This window comes from Anastrepha obliqua, chromosome 1 (genome assembly GCF_027943255.1).
Source record: "Anastrepha obliqua isolate idAnaObli1 chromosome 1, idAnaObli1_1.0, whole genome shotgun sequence".
Classification (NCBI taxonomy): Eukaryota; Metazoa; Arthropoda; class Insecta; order Diptera; family Tephritidae; genus Anastrepha; species Anastrepha obliqua.
The window spans coordinates 119701428-119713607 of record NC_072892.1 but is presented as its reverse complement, the minus strand read 5'-3'; the positions used below and the strand labels follow the sequence as shown (position 1 = coordinate 119713607).

Below are 12180 nucleotides of genomic sequence, written 5' to 3'. Positions count from 1 at the left end.
CATCATGCTCATTCTGCTCGTCTTAACGTATATCGCAGAAGCTTGCTCGATAACAATACCCGATGAGGCGTCCCGTGGAGTGTTTGACAGAAAGATTCTACGGAAGATTTTTGGACCTTTGCACGTTGGTGACGGCGAGTATCATAGGCGATGAAACAATGAGCTGTATGAGCTTTACGGCGGTATAGACATAGCGCATTGAATAAAGATCTAGCGGCTTCGTTGGCTGGGTCGTGTCGACCGAATGGATCTAAAAACTCCGGCTCTGAAAATATTCGATGCGGTACCAGCTGGTGGTAGCAGAGGAAGAGGAAAAACTCCTCTGTGTTGGAAGGAAGCTGAACCAAGTCACGATAAAGACGCAAATATGGCTTGAGGACCACGGTCTGGAACTCGCCAAACATAAAACCGAAGTCATCCTTATGACACGAGGTCACATGCCACTCGAGGTCAGCATGCAAATAGGCGACACGTCCTTAGTGATCAAAAAAGTAGTAAAATACTTAGGTATTCAACTTGACTGCAGGCTTACTTTCTGAGCCCAGATACGGCATGTGGCTACCAAAACAGCAAAGGTCACGGGAATACTAAGTAGATTAATGACAAACATCAGTGGACCAACACAGAGTAAAAGAAAGCTTATTATGGCGGCCACAAGCTCAATTCTCCTGTACAGCAGCGAAGTATGGGGAATTGTGCTAAACTGCAAAGCCAAGCGCTCGTTCTCAAGTGGTACCAGACAATGCCTAGATCCGGTTTGAGATTCGACTAAAACTCAGCACTGCGTCAATGTGCTTGCGTCAGTATATAAATAATCGGGCAAACTTCAAATGCAATGCCAATTTTAGAAAAAAAAGGAAATATTGAAATGAAAACAAAAGGAAACAAAATTACTCAAATAATTGCGACGTAAGTAAAATTGGCGGTGCCGCACACTCTCGCGACTTAATAAACCATCCACAAACTTGGTACACGTATTTCTTCCTAACGCATTTAGATCTGACATAAATAGAGTGGAGATCAGATAAAAACCGCGCCCACTTTTTATATGTTTGAACTAAATTTCCGTCCGTCCGACTGATGTTATAAGCTGTAACTATCATTTTAGGTGAGTTTTTTTATGCAAAAACTAACAGTCAGCCCACATTAGATTTTATTAAAATGTGCACGGGTATACATATAAAGTTGGATCCTAACCTAATTTAGCCTTCCTTAGTTGTTTTTTATAATTTTATTTTATAAAAGGCTTTTTCTCTGAAGTCTCATCACGAAACCGGAAAAATAACATCAGTGAAGAATGTCATATAATTTTTTTATACTGAAACATTGAAAAGCCGCGTCTGATTGCTTCTGAACACTCACAGCTTATCCTAACATTTCACTTTGGGTATAAGAGCAACAAATGCATTTGCAAAGCTCGCTGAACTTTCGAAAGCACCAACCGAAGGCATAAGGCATTTTTATTTGCCTCCTACACAATATCAAATAATTTTCGTAAGTCTGAGCTGCTTGGCGGTTAGTAAAAAGTCTCGATTAAAATATACAAATTGTATTATAAACAAATAACAGAATAAACATTAAATCAATTTACATATGTAGGTGAAAGTTATTTTTGTACTAATTGTGCTTTTTATTGTTAAAGCAAAAGTTAAGTGAGTGCTTGGCTGTATCAACATTTCTGAAGAGTTCATATATAACTATCGAATACATACATACATACATAAATATGTAAATATGTACATGCAGGTTAAAGCCTCAGGATAAACAGATGTGTGCACATTAATGAGAGTTCCACATCTAAACCAATGTGCCTGCGAGTTTGATGGGAATTAGTGTAGGTCAAGTGCAAGCTTTGTTTGTGACGTGTGCCTAATTGTATGCTTTACAATTTTCGCCAACAGTTGTGCTTGTAATTATGCGTAGAGATGCTTGTTTTTGTACCCGGCAGTGCGTTGTATGGAAGTAGGTCAGTGGGACGTGTGCTCTCCCGCTCCCCAGCTGCCTTGACTGGCTAAGCTCTTTTCGTTTGTTTGGCTGTTACGAATGCAAACGAATAAAATTTTGAAGTGTGTACATTAGTACGCACCCTGCAGGAAAAGTGTGAGTGGAATAACGTTTCTGGTGCAGAAGTGAAATTTTTTGTTGCACATTTCAATAATGGAAAGGAGAACATTTTGTGGTGTTTGTTAATTTTTTTCCCACAATTTTCACGTTTGATAAATTTTTTTCACAGTTGAATGTCATAATGTTGGCTATCCGAAAAATGCTACTTTTCTCTTTGTGAATTTGACATTTGAGTGACGTCAGCACAAAAAATAAACAAATAGTGAATATTTTAATTTCTAAATGAAGCAAAATGATAAAAAAGAAGTGCCGTGTGTTAAATTGTAAAAACACAAATAAAGGTTTCGAATACAGTTTATTTTTCTCGCTTATTCTTCCTCTTCTTTACGTTTGCCTATTTTCTATGCTGACGTTGTGGACTGGGATAGCGCAATCGTGTACTCTGTCAGTCTTGGTTGGAGGTCAGCATAAAAATTCAGAATAAAAATCTGCGCGTTTTTATCAGAGGGCATTGATTTTAGAATAGAACGCTTTTTCAAAAGCCTGACAAAGGAATGCCAAATGTTGATGGCTCTTAGAGTGTGCTATTGTTGCTGTAAACCAACTTGATAAAAGAAAAAAGTCTGAGTCTTGGTTAGAGTAAGAAAAAAAAATTAAATAAGTAGAAAGTTTTTCCAAAACGAAAAGGCTAGTAAATATTTTCTCACAAATATTTTTTTTTAATCAAAATAAATTAATTTTGCATACTTCCCCTTGTTAAGGATGCTGGTTAAAACGATTTTAATGACTTCAATCGATTTACAAGACTCTTCCTTCATCACCAGATAATAGTCGAAGGGTGCTTAATCAGGTGTATATGGCGAATGAGGCGAAAGAGAGATCGTTTTCGCTATTCCAAAAGCAGACCGTTAACGGATAGACTAACAATAAACCTGGCCCAATTTCAACAAATTCAGAACTGACCAGTTGTTATGAAAGCCACGAGCAGACATATTCAGAATTACGTCAACAGTAACCGGCCACTGGCCTTTGAGAGACGATGATAGACGAGGAAGTTGGTGTGGCCGCACAACGACAGATGTAGAAGCTGCAATCGAGAAGAATGTAAGAAAGCACTCTTCTACTATCTGTGTGAGTGTCCAAGAATAGACATATAATGCTGGGACAATTCGCGATGGTTAACTTGAAAGAAATTGCAGAAAAAAGAAATAGACGGCATAGGCAGATTCATAGTCATCTTAAAATCTTTTGACTAATAAAAGGCAGTGGTCCTACAAATAGTGTATCAAAATGTCATCATTTGTGCTTCTGGGTCTGACCTGTTTCACTCAGACTAAACCTCCACCACAATCACCACCACAGAAAATGATACAACGAAATGAGAGACAACTCTTACTCATAATTATTGGCCAGCTAACAATTTTGAGTTATTCAGACCGAATTCTTTTTCTTCTTCTTGATTGGCGCGATAGCCTTGTACGCGATTCAGACCGAATACGACTTCAAAATGCAAAACACATTTACCTGATGAGTTGCTAATTATATTTCAAAGATTTTCATAAACGATTTATTATTATTTCAACGAAATCGCGCACTTTTGTCATTTGTTTTAGGGATAATTCACTTTGTAGCGGGCAAGGTCCGGGTTTCTTTTTGCCACTTTTTGTAGTATTTCATAGGGCATAAACTATCATCGGTGAATGCTTTTGAAACATTTGAGACGTTTCGAAATCTTACTTATTATTAGAGATCGGATTTTTATGCAAATTGAATATTTTATTATGATGAGTTTCTACCTAGGTGCGAACTTCATGTGATGTTAAACAAAAATATGCACTGCATAAGAATCCGATGTCTACTTATTATGCTCGATATGAAAACCTACCAATTATTTGCTTTGGGGGTGTTGCTGACATCAGAACCAAGATTCCTAGAACCTCGTAAAGTTACGGCGGTTGCGGATCAGAAAATGAAAGAATTCCAGTTCATTACTCTGCAAGAGTGATATGAAAAACCATTACATTTCTCAGTACCCAATAAGGGTTCATAAAATTATCGAGATTTGTGGCTTTCTGTTTTCTTCTCTCCTTACAAGGCAAGTAATATAATTAGCAATTTTCCTTCAGATTTCTCGATCTTCTACTAAGCGCTGCCAGTTTTCAACTCATCTCATATCGTCGATAACTGCATCTATCCATCTTCTCTTCCGGGAATCCAAATGCCAAATTATTGTACTTCATTCAGCATTAAGTTGAAAACCAAGGACGGCATCGCATCGAAAATTTTGTGTAACTCCACCATAATTTGGCATCCATTCTAGCTTGACACGGAACCACTCAGAGGTGGCTGAGAGGAGAATCGCGTATTCTCTGACTAATTTCGAGTATCAATGAGTTTAATGACTTGATTATTGCTCGCTTGAAGTACCCCACAGCCTGCTGAAAAATCACTACTACCTTAAAAACAATTACTTACTATTTAAATTTAACAGATTGAAATTTAAAAATGGAAAGAATAAAAATAAAAAAACACCAATTGCTTCTCATATCTCATAGAATGGATTTCCCTACAGGGTATTCACATACTGGCATTCGTGACTCAAGGGCAATAGTCATGTCGGCACTCAAGGCCATACATTTTAGTGCAAATATGACTTTTAAAATATTTCGCCTTCACACATCATGATTTCATTATTTCTTCAAATATTTAGTGCACACTTTGCCAAATATATATGTGTGTATGTCTATGTGAGTATGCATATACATGACCTTTAAATTGTTATTAGAGCCTTTATAACATTCTGTGATTTTACATATGTTACAAAGGCAAAAAAAAAAATATACGAACTGTTTAAGTCACTTTGAAGAGGTCGTAGGTCTGGTCGACTAGTGCAAGAAAATGTGTTGGGAAAATTTTCAACCCCCTCAAATTCTCAACCTGATAATAAAAAATCAATTTGTCTTGACCTAATTTACACAACGACCTTTAGAGCTTTTAATTTTTTAGTAATTTTAAGTTTTATTCTAGCTTTGGAAAGAAGAATCCTGACATTTTTAAGCCAACGATGTTTTTCTGAATCAAATTTCAATATATGGAACAAATATGCAAAAAGTATGAAATTTGCACAACTCTTTTTTATGTTTTCAACTTTGGTAGTTTTTTTCTTTAAATGTTGTTTTTTTTTTATTGTATTTTTTGGTTAAGAACAAATTCCTTAAAGCAGTTAAGAATTTTTGTATTGTCTTTTCACTCTTTATAAAAAATATCATAGCTTCATAACTGCTTACTTAATTCTGTAGGTTGATGCCTGTTTCACTCAAAATAAAATGTGTTTTTAGAAATTTTCTTAAATGTGTATACTTTTTTGCAAAATTGTTGAAAAAAAGCTGCCAAAGTAGAAAATTTAAAAAAAGTTGTGTAAATTTCAGACTGATTACAAATTTTTTCCCATATTCGAACTATTTTCACAAAAGCTTTATTATTATTTAAAAAATGCCTATATATGGATACATAGATTAATTTATATATTTTATAAAAATTCTTACAAAACTGTTTACAATATTTTTTATATCATTTAAATTAAATAAATGTACGGCAATGACTTTGAAAGTCACCTGCCGGAAAAATTAGGTAGATATTTGTTAACAAAACTCTTAATTTATAATAAATTGTCTGTACTTGAAAGCATCAGCAATAAAATTGATTACCTTTTTACCTTTTTTTACGGCCGCTCCAAAGAAAGTACAGCTGTATTGTTTTCATTGTGAGCATCGTTCAAAAAAATGTTGGATTCTTTCCTTCTCATTTAAGTTACATAAAAAGCAGTTTTCATTGCAAAGGTCATGAAGCGTAATGCAATTACTTCTGGCTTTAAAAATTCATGAAATCAAAAATTTTTCTTTTTCTTTTTAAAATAACTTTTGACGTACCCTATGGCCCAGTTCTTTATATATTCTATCGCTACTGTTTAGTGCTCTATTCTATATTTTTTGTCTTTTATTAGTGTTACTAGAATTTAGAAATAGTTTGTTTTTTTCTGCCCCCTTGCTTTTTTATACCAACCTTTCGTACCTTTTCAAATTGTAAATCAAGGGTGATTTTTTAAGAGCTATAGGAAAGTTTTTCAAAAAAACACACGTAAAATTTAGAAAAATGCATGCAATTTTTATCTAAATCGATAGTACAGTCCATATAATTTAATGTTTGAACATTATTTCATGCAAATGTTGACCGCGACTGCGCTTCAAATGGTCCATCCGCTTAGTCCAATTTTGGCATACTCTTCCCAATGTTTCGGCCGGTATCTCACATATAAATGCTTTAATGTTGTCTTCCAATGCGTTAATTGAAGCAGGCTCGTCTGAATAGGCATGAGCTTTAACATAGCCCCACAAAAAATAATCTAAAGGCGTTATATCGCACGATCTGGGTGGCCAATTGACAGGTCTCGAACGTGAAATAAAATGTTCACCGAACTCGCCTCTCAACAAGTCCATTGTTACGCGTGCTGTTTGGCATGTGGCACCATGTCATACAAGTCAAGCTCTTCCATTTTGGGTAAAAAAAAAGTTGGATATCATTTCACGGTAGCGCTCACCATTCACAGTTACGTTACGCTTCGCAGCATCTTTGAAGACGTACGGTCCAATGATACCTCCAGCCCATAAACCGCACCAAACTGTGACCTTTTTTGGATACATTGATAGCTCTTGCAATTCATCTGGCTGATCTTCACTCCAAAATCGACAATTCTGCTTATTTACGCACCCATTGATCCAAAAATGAGCTTCGTCGCTGAACACAATTTTTCGATAAAAAAGTGGATCTTCGGCCAACTTTCCCATTCACCAAAAATTCTGCGTTGCGGTAGGTCGTTCAGCTTCAATTCTTGCACCAGCTGTATTTTGGAAGGCTTCACTCCTAAATGCTTTCGCAAAATTTTCCACGTTGTTGAGTAACAGAGACCCAATTGCTGCGAACGGCGACGAATCGATAATTGATGGTCATCATTAACACTGGCCGATACAGCTGCGATATTTTCTTCAGTTCGCACTCTACGTAAGCGTGTTGGTGGTTTGATGTCCAATAATGTAAATTTGGTTCTAAATTTAGTCACAATAGCTCGAATAGCCGCTTCAGTGGGTCGATTAAACTGGCCATAAAATGGAAGAAGCGCGCGATAAACTTTCTTAACAGAACACGCATTTTAATAATAAAATTCAATGATTTGCAAGCTTTGTTCGTTTGCAAGACGATTCATGGTTAAATTATAGACCAAACTGAAGATATTTGACAGTGAAACAAAACACGAAACGTGCGTCAGCTGTTTAAACCAACTGTTTAAAAAGAAAAAAATCACCCGTTATTTTTGTTAGGAGGAGTGGGAGCCTCAAGGTTTCATATGCCAAGATGGTTTTTAGCCCCCACACGAAAAATCGTTTATTGCCGATTTGGCTCTTTCATTTTTCACAGTAAGCTTCTAGATTTTTTATGAAGCGTATTTATTTCATCCACTAAAACGACTATATCATCGGCATAGAGAAGCAGCCTTATATTTAGATCGTCAACTTTCAAACCACCACCCAAATTTTCATGTAAGTCCTTTGAATATTTTTTTATACTGTTATTATTATTTATTGAATTGATTAAATAAACTTAATAATAACATTAAGGTTTCGACTCTTAACGTAAATTATACATACGGAGTGTCGTGCCTTTAAATAGGCTCTCTTCGGCGCAACATGCCTATACTAAAGGGAAGTCCACAGAAACCGCCTTACACTCACTCGTCGGGTTGGTGGAAAAAAGCTTATCAGACAAAGAGTTTGCATTGGTTGCTTTCGTAGACATAGAAGACGCCTTCAACAATATAAATGCAAACGCCATAGTAGATTCATTAGAAGATTTTGGAGTTGAACCACACGTCGTAGCCCTGATAGAAGATATACTCATCAAAAGAAAGGTAACGGCTAAATTAGGAAGCACTACTCTAAGCAGACAGGTCTGCAGAGGCACACCGCAAGGTGGAGTCCTCTCCCCTCTTCTTTGGATCCTGGCAGTAAACTCCCTGTTGCTGACCCTGGAAAGAGGGGGTTGCGACGTCACAGCTTACGCAGATGACGTAGCAATCGCCGTTAAAGGCAAATATCCTAATACCCTTATGGATATTCTGCGCTCTAACATGGCCACGCTTAGAAGCTGGACTGAGAACAGGGGACTCGATATAAACCCCTCAAAAACTCAAATAATTCTCTTTACAAAGAAACATAGGCTCCCTGCAATCTCCCCGCTAATTTTTAAGGGTGTGGAGATTCCTTTGAAAGAGAATGTCAAGTACCTAGGACTCATATTAGACAGGAAACTTACGTGGAAATCTAATATTGAGGAAAGAGTAAAGAAGGCCAACGTTGCATTATACACTTGCAAAAAAGCGGTCGGTATCAAATGGGGACTAACACCCCGTATTACGCACTGGCTCTATACTTCGGTAGTTAGGCCAATCCTAATGAACGGAATACTTGTATGGTGGCCATCTGCTCAAAAGGCGACTTACGCTAAAATCATGAGTAAGGTCCAAAGAACAGCTTTTTTATGCATCTCTGGCGCTTTAAGGACTACTCCAAACAAAGCGCTGGAAGTGCTAATCAACTTACCTGCCCTAAATCTGGTAGGAAAACACGTCGCCGCCGCCTCGGCGCTCAGACTAAAAAGTATGGCGCTATGGAAAGACCGGTGCTTTGGCCACGCTTCCATTTTGCACTCTCTGAATAGTCATAAACAAGAAATAGACTACTCTATCCCTAGACTCACCTTTGAAAGGCTCTTCAAGACGAGTATACCGTCAAGAAGTGAGTGGCATACAACAAGGCCATGGAGAAGGGGGGAATTAAACTTTTACACAGATGGCTCCAAGCTAGACGATAAGGTTGGCTACGGAGTTTTCTCGAAGGAATTAGGACTGGAACTATCCGTTCGACTACCAGACTACTGCAGCGTCTATCAGGCAGAGGTACTATAAAAGAAGTGGCTATATACCTAAATACGCACGCCGTAACAAAAACGATTATAAACATATTCTCGGATAGCCAGGCGGCCATCAAATCAATGAATGCGGCTTTACTAAGATCGAAGGTTGCACAGGAATGCCGGGCAGCCCTAAATGACATTAGTGACGTATTCAAGGTCAGCCTTATTTGGGTTCCGGGACATAGAGATATTGAGGGAAACTGTAAAGCAGATGAGCTAGCCAGAAAGGGTACTGCTCTCCAACTGCTGAGTGATAAAAGTACCATCGGAATATCCATGGCCACGAGTAAACTAATGATAAAAAACCACTTCATCCAAGAGGCCAATAGGTCATGGAGATATGAGGATACGTGTCTAACAGCTAGGCTACTATGACCGCAAATAAACAAGAAAAGAACAAAGGAATTGCTTAGTCTCTCAAGAGACAATATCTCGAAGGTCGTGGCTTGTCTAACCGGTCACTGGCTATTTGGCAGGCATTCCTCGAGACTAGGAGTTTTCTCCCATGAATATTGCAGAAGTTGTAGAGATGAGGAAGAGGAAGAAACAGTTGAGCACTTCCTTTGCAATTGTCCAGCCCTAGCTAAAATCAGAGCAGGTTGTCTAGGTAAATACTTTTTTAATTCTCTTACAGAACTGTCTGGCGTGGGGTTGGCATCAATACTACGCTTCATAAGAGCCACGAAATGGTTCCACGAAGGAAGATAAATGAGGTTCCCGTGTAGCACAGTGGTATCACAACGGACCTGTAAGGTCTAAGTGAGTTGGTCGTGCAGACCGACTACCACCATAACCTAACCTAACCTAACGTAAATTATAGTACCTACAGCTTCTTGAACAAGGTTAAGGTTGTTATAGGGGACTCAAATATGCGTGACAGGGTTGAAAAGTCAATTCTTCTGGGACGTGACGAATTGACGGTATGCAACAGGGACCGAGCCAATGGATTTGGGTGGTGTCTCAGCCTTTGCTAGTAGTTCTGTTGAATTACTGCTATTTCTGCTGCCACTAATGGAACATTTACGTCTTGATGGATATTTTCATTGGTTATGTACCACGGCGCTCCAGTAACCATTCTTAATATTTTAGATTGTTTTCGTTGTATAATTGTAATATAGCTGGTACTTGCATTTCCCCACAGTTGTGACGCATACGTCCAGATTGGCTTGATGGCTGCGGGGAACGGAAGCGGGGAACGGGCATTGATTAGCCAATGAAGATTTTTCGTTTTTAGCTTCATCTGTCCACTTTTGGCCTCAATGTGCCTTTTCCATGCCAGGCGCCTGTCCATACGAACAGCAAGGTTTGTAACTTCTTTAGAATGGGGTATGAGTGTGGAGTTCAGATACACACTGGAGCTGTCGCTTCTATTTAGCGTAAAAGTCACATGCTTACACTTTTGCTCATTCACTTGGATTTCTCAGTCTGCCAACCCTTTTATTAGGTGTTTCAGTCGACTGTTGAGTTCACCCGACGCTCTTATTGGACACTCGGAGCGACAAAAGATTTCAGTGTCGTCAGCAAACGTGGATGTAAGTATTTGCGGGTTTTTTGGAAGGTCAGCCGTGTATATTACATACATACAAAAGCGGACCCAGTACACTGCCTTGTGGTACGCCGACTTTAATATCGACTTCATCAGTTAGGCAGTTTTTATATATTACCATAAACACCAGATTTGTAAGATAAGATACTAATATTTTGTGGGAGCGTTGTGGCAGTGTGCGTTGGACTTTGTAGATAAGTTCCTCTGCCATACCCTGTCGAACGCTTGAGCTACATCAAGATATATGGCTAAGCAATTTTACCGTCGTTCAAAAGCATTCATTATTTCGGAGCTGATGCGATTGACTTGCTCAATTGTACCGTGTTTCTCACGAAAACCGAACTGATGAGCCGGAACTATGTTGTTTTGCTGCATATGGGGCATCAGTTTTCATTTTAGCAACTTTTCAAATATGTAGTTTGGACAGAGATGTCAGCAGACTCATAAGTCTGTATGAAGCTGCTTCGGCTTTATTTCTTTCTGGGACCATTATTTCGGGATCATTACAATGGTCGATTTTTTCCATTGAGAAGGAAAGTGGTCAACTTGAAGAATTGCATTAAATAGCACACTGAGAAATCTAACAGCGCAGTTTGGAGTCTCTACTATCATTTTAGGAGATATTTGATAATTTTTTAGGATTCATCTCGTTCTCAATTATTGACTTTAGGCTCATGCGGAGAATTTTTCATTGCATTGTTACTATATTCAAGTGCTGATGGAGACTCACTTCCAAATTGCGTCAAATCGGTTTCAGGCAATTCAAACCCATTAGTTGGTGGGTTCGGTTGAAACATCATCCTCAAATGCTTTGCAAACACATTGCCTATTTCTGCATCTATCCGAGCCCAGGCGCCTTGATCGTCACGAATTAGTACCTCAGATTCAGTTGATTGCCTCAATGTTTGTGCCTTCCATAAGTGCAGATTAGCTGTTTTTATACTCTTTTTCGAGCTTAAGCGCTTTTCTTAAAGCTTTTTTGGCGTTTTTGAAGCGCACCTTAGATGCAGCTCAAAAAGTGAAAGAGACATCATACACTCTTCACACTCAAACTGCTTTATAGATACCTGTAGAATATTTTTATCATTGAATATTTTTGCAAACACCTGCTTGAAACTCTATGAGTTAGTTGTTTTCCTCAATCCATTAATGCAGCCAAGAATTGAAAACACTCAGTAGAATTTATGCACTGCAATTCATAACAGATATTCCTCTGTAATTTGTGACTTCCCTTCTATCACCTTTATTGAAAATCGGATAAAGCAAATTTGTTTGAAAAATGTCTCCCACTTTACGAGTTGTTTATAACTTACTGTAAATTTCTACAAGCTGGTCCCACAACTCGCTGGCTGAATTTTTTAAAATTCATATGAAATTTAGTCAAGCCCAGGCGCCTTATTAGCTTCGTTTTATTAAGCATTTTAACTATTTTGCCTACAGTGATTGGACAGTCCAAGAAATCATTTTTTACTTCCATAGCAGCGTAGAGAATGTTATTTGCTGTCCGGTTTGGATTTAGAGATAAGAGTTTATTAAGTAGAAAA

General features: G+C 38.0%; 1 protein-coding gene across 2 annotated transcripts in view; it reads left to right on the top strand.

The window, feature by feature from the left end:
- The first annotated feature begins 1508 nt into the window (after positions 1-1508).
- The window catches only part of LOC129253026 (uncharacterized), a 41049-nt gene continuing 30377 nt past the window's right edge, over positions 1509-12180 (top strand). The window contains exon 1 of one of the 2 annotated variants that reach the window (XM_054891242.1): positions 1509-1595. The gene's annotated coding sequence lies outside the window, so the exon portion shown is untranslated. Of the gene's footprint in view, positions 1653-12180 lie in introns of both variants that reach the window. The other variant, XM_054891243.1, reaches the window with a different exon arrangement.